Genomic DNA, 5,368 nt, shown 5'->3' on the forward strand with positions numbered 1-5,368 from the left:
ATTGCTATTGTGCTATTGTGCATGCGCACGTCTGTGCAGGCTAAAACTGGGCTCTCCCCCTATGAAATTATAATGGGGAGACCGGCAAATGTATGGTGCGCACCGCAGCCCAAAAGATTATGTGAGGTCGAGCATCCTGTGTTAAGCACGTACTGTGGCCTTTTAATGCAGAAGTTGCGTTTGATTCATCAGCAGGTGCAGGAGGCGTTACCAGTGCGATACACCGGACCGGGGCACGCGCTGGAACCTGAAAGCTGGGTCCTGATTAAGAACTTTGAGCGGAAGACAGCATTAGCACCCAGGTGGTGCGGCCCCTGTCAAGTGTTGCTGGCGACGCAGACGGCCATACGGGTGGACGGCCGCAAGGCCTGGATTCATGCTACCCATGACAAAAGGTTCCCAGTTTCACTGAAAACTTTGCCTGATCCAGACGACCAGAAAGAGACAACGGTCCTGAAAAAGAAAGAAACTGTTGCCAGTCCACTGCCACAGCATCAGCCTGAGCGAGAAGTGAAAGTTGAAACAAAGCCTAAGCGAGAAGTGAAACTCGAAACAGAGCCTGAGGAGGCTGCCAGGAAGGGGAAAGGGCGAAAAGGGCCCCAACGTTGCTCAGCAGAAACAACATCACTGCCGAACGACACAAACTCTGCATTACAAACACGAGCAGAAACAACGCGTGTACCCCTTTGGCGCCCACCAGCTTCTGCAAACGCACCAAAGCCAAAGAAAGAAACTACATCATTGCCACGGCGCTCATCGCAACCCATCATTGCGCCGCAGGCTGACACTGAGCCTGATACTGGAAGTGCATCGGCACTGTTTACAGATCACACAATACCAGGAGTGAAACGATATGATCTGCAGCCTCGACAGGCAAAGTGATTCCACAGATCTTTGGTGCTTTTCTTTTGCCTTTGGTTCCACTCACGGACGGAGTAGGAACCAGGGGCGTAGAGGAGAGAAGTGTGAGAGTTGTGCAAGTCGGACAATTCAAGACTCACGGCTCCTCGGTGCGCTTATAATAAAGTACATGTGTCAGGAGCCAGAGCAGGACAAGCTGGATGCACATAGGTACTCTGTCAATAAAGAACTGTTCAGAAATCGTCTGAGCAGTGGGAGAAAGAACAACTAATCTTGCTCGGAGGGGATAAGTGATCTAGGCTGTGAAAGGGTTGGCAGAATTGAACTGTGACATTTTCATTGAACTTTTGGCATCAAGAACGAGAGAAATTTGCGACGAACTTTGCCAGCAAGAAGAAGGACGATGAAGAACAAATCAAGACCGGTTTCAGCCTCCTCCTGCACCCGGCTGAAAAGATGATAGTTTTAGAGACTGTAAATTTAGGGAAAAAGCATGGTAAAAGGAATAAGGTACTGATTTGGACATTGGTCCTGTGTTCTCTAAGTATGGTAGTACCAACAATAATAGCTATTACACTATGGTTCCTGGAGTCCGCACACCCATTAGAAACACTTTTGCTAAAAGCAGCTACTGAGAGCCCGGTTCATGTAATCACTGGTACTTTGTCCCCAATGGATTAAAGACATAGAGAAGGATATGACAACAATACATTGTTGCTCATCATGAACATGACCCATGCGGTTTTAAAGAAAAAAGATTGCTGGGTTTGTGCCCATTTACCACAGCACGGTGGGAAAGGGATAGGCTGGTATGTACAACCGTTATCATTGGTTTATTCATGTGAAGTATCGTTGAGTGCAATGTTCTTTGGGAAATGGAACAAGAGTAATACGGGTCAGCTAGACGAGACCAATATGAATGAATTTGAGGAAGTGATCATGAGACCTGTGGGTTGTTCCATATTCCACAAAGCTCGCGTGTTATCACCAGATCCCATGAGGAAAAATACACGAAAGACAACAAGACTAGATAGATTACATAGGCAGAATAGACCGACCCTGCCAGCAGACGAAACATCAGTAATGACATTTCGAATAAGGGATGAATGGAGTAAAGATGCTGTGCCCCCTGCCTATACAGTGGATTATAGCCCCAAAACTGCTCCCCTATGTTGAAAGAAAAAAGGTTCCTATAAAGTAGGAACGTTTAGCAGCTGCCTGAACACAGTGGTTTTAAAGCACGAAATAGCACCCGTGTACATAGGGGACCCTGTTTACTTTATATGTGGGGAAAAAGCATATCCATGGTTACCTAGGAACTGGGGAGGTACGTGTTACTTGGGTCTACTATTCCCAGGAGTGTTCCTCTTAGAAACTGCAGAAATAGTGAGGCGATTAAAAGGTAGAACCCGAAGGAGTAGTGAAGATGGAATGATAGCAATGGATGTAGCCAAATCGTTTATACCATTCTTGGCCCAAATAGAAAATTCCTATAACATAAGGAAACTGTCCAGAATACTAAAAAATACAATAGATACAACAACGGATATCTTATACAACATGACGTTGGAAGAAAAAGGAATTAGGCTAATGGCACTACAAAACAGAATGGCTCTTGATATAATATTAGTTGATCGTGGGGGAGTTTGCACACTCGTAAAAACTGCATGCTGTGTGTTTATAGATGATTACTCCCCTACGATATTTAAAGCAATCCAGAAATTACATGTCCTAAGTTCCACACTCTCTACTGAAGAAGGGGGTTGGGGGATAGGATCCTGGTTTTGGGGACTATTGCGGTCCTGGGGATGGAAGCTAATTTTGATACTAGTGGTGGTACTTGGTATATTCATAACATGTTGCTGTTGCATACAATGCCTACCAATTGTTTGCACTGAGATAACTGAGGGGTGTACTAAGGGATGTATGCACATGGTGTCGAGAGGAAAACAAACGCATGGCCGAAATAACAGAGACACTGGTGAAACAAAAACAATAAAACAATTCATGGCTATAGACATTAATGATGAAGATGATGCTTGTGATAGCATGAAAGGTTCAGACATAGATACCCCAGACTTATCCTCATCAGAGGAGGATACAATGAATGAATAAGACGTTTGGCATAGGGCCAAAAGGAGGGTTTGTCAATCTGGAAAAATGAATACCCTTCATTTGGATGATAGACGTATCTTGATGGCCGAAGGCCAACTGTCTTATGCACAGAATTATAGAAATACAGACTGCTATGCTTGACCAACAAGCGGCAATTTTAAACGTAGCAAGAATCGCCATTTTGCTTGTTAACCATTGCTCATTGCTTTCTGTCTAAACTGCTTTGCAGCTTGCAATTCTTGCAAATTCTGCTTACTCTGCTCAACTGTTAACATTGTTGTCTGAATATGAAAGGGCAAGGCTGCGGGACTGAGGAGTTTGTTGAAACTCCTAATGAGCAGCCCAGAAAGGAATGCCCACGCTCCCTCTCCGTGGCCTTGAGGGAGAGCTGCAGGGCATTTAATCATTTCACAGCTGCCAGCCAGTCTCGTACTGTGGTAGAATATGTTAGAATAAAGCAGCTAAAGGCTTGAATTATGCTCTTCTTACGGCCCCCCTTCACAAAACCCTTTAGAGCGTGTCGGCTCCCAGGACACGAATAGCACCTCATAGATAGCAAAGCTTGGAATATGACTCTTCCCCCGTGTGCAGCTTGCTTCCAAGAACCGAAGCACCGTGTTCTGTTCAACAACTAGAAGTTGCCTCCGCACTTTCTAAATTGCACATTGTTACTAGAATAGACATCGAAAGTGTCATAATTGTCATACTCGTCGGAAATGTCCATCATCATCCCGAGTTCAAAGAAACTCAATAAAAGGGGGGAGTTAAACATGACATAGCTGATTGTATGATATGCATTTTGTATATATGTAACTGATGTACGTAATTCGCTCTCTTGCGTCCCTCGAGGTCTAGAGAATACACGTCGCAGGGCGTGAGACCACAGTAAACCCTAGCATTGGGAATTTGAACCTCATGTCTGGCGCATCCTTTCGTGTATGGTTATTGCCTTGTTTCCATATTGCGAGGGACCCCTAAGGGCCCCTTTTACCGGCACCAGTGGCAACCCCCCAGCAGAGAGGCAGAAGGCTACCAGCTTCAGTGAAAAGGAAGTTGTATCATGGTGGAGCAAGTTCTGGGGCATTATGATGCCCTCTTCACACCATCGCGCGCCGACAAGGAAGGACGGAATAGGATCTGGAAGCACATAGTGGGTATATATGGGTGCCATCTACGCAGAGGGGGTGGCACCCCACGACATCAAACACGTCCAGAAGCGCTGGGAGGACTATAAGTCCAGGACCCTCAAGAAGGCCCGGCGCCTTTTGGAAACAGCGGATGCAGTGGGGCGCCGGGCCCCGCTTACCACCCAGAAGATGAGGGTCCTGGAGCGCATTCGCACAGTGCTTCACCACCAGATCCTCAGGATGCAGGCCCGTCTGGAGTCGAGCGGTAAGTGGCCATGCATTCACGTTTAAAACAGTGCATGTTGCAGTGTGCTGGTAGTTAGCTACTTGGCTGCAAGTGTGACATGGGTCATGTATGGATGTTTGTGTGCAGGGACATGATGGTGCTGCATGTGAGTCCAGTCAGGCATGACCCACATGGATGGTGTATGTGTTACAATGCATCATGCGGAGCAGCATGCGGAATGCACACATGTATGCATGCCTGTGTATGTACTTTGACATGTTTGGGGTGTGCGAGATGTGTGCTGCTGTCATGGACATGCATCATGTACATGTCCATGTGTCTGAGTAGTGTGTGTGCCATGGGTGCATGATACATGTCCGTGACGATGTGTTGATTCACTGATACAGCCTACTCATCCTTGTATCCACTGTGTCTGTGGATATACGGGGCCAGATACATGACCCTCTGGTGATGCGTGTGCATGTGATCAGCATGTCCTATGATGCATGTGAGTTTCAGCCCACCATTGGATGTTTCTACGGTGCGGTGGACATGGATGCAAATGTTTGTTGCATGTGCCATGCCGGTTCCTGCATGTATGTTGCCTGCATTGACCCATGTGTTGTTGGGAGACATGACGGAAGTGATGTTTGGCAGTGCCACTCATGTGCTATCGCTTTTTGTCTAGGGGACTATTGTACAGTACCCTGATGCTTGTGTTCAATGTCTCCCTTTACACAGCATCGAGTGAAGAAGAGGGCAGAGACGGCGCTGTAGAGGAAAGGGGCAGGGATGCCTCCACCGGCGGCGATGCAAGGCCCAGTCACCATCCCAGGAAATTCCATCATCCGGGAGCGAGGGGACTGGTGCCGCGTCTGCCACTACAGCTGCAGCGGAAGGTGTGGATGAGCCCGCACAGGGGCTTGCAACGGCGGAAGGCGGTGCAGAGCCATCCAGGTCGGTGGTGTGCATAGAGGAGGAGGAGGGCGCTACAGAGCCGCACATGGAGCCTGGTGGGGTGGTACCACTGGTGCAAGTG

The sequence above is a fragment of the Ambystoma mexicanum genome, chromosome 1p (genome assembly GCF_040938575.1).
Source record: "Ambystoma mexicanum isolate Mex_15411 chromosome 1p, UKY_AmexF1_1, whole genome shotgun sequence".
NCBI classification, from domain to species: domain Eukaryota; kingdom Metazoa; phylum Chordata; class Amphibia; order Caudata; family Ambystomatidae; genus Ambystoma; species Ambystoma mexicanum.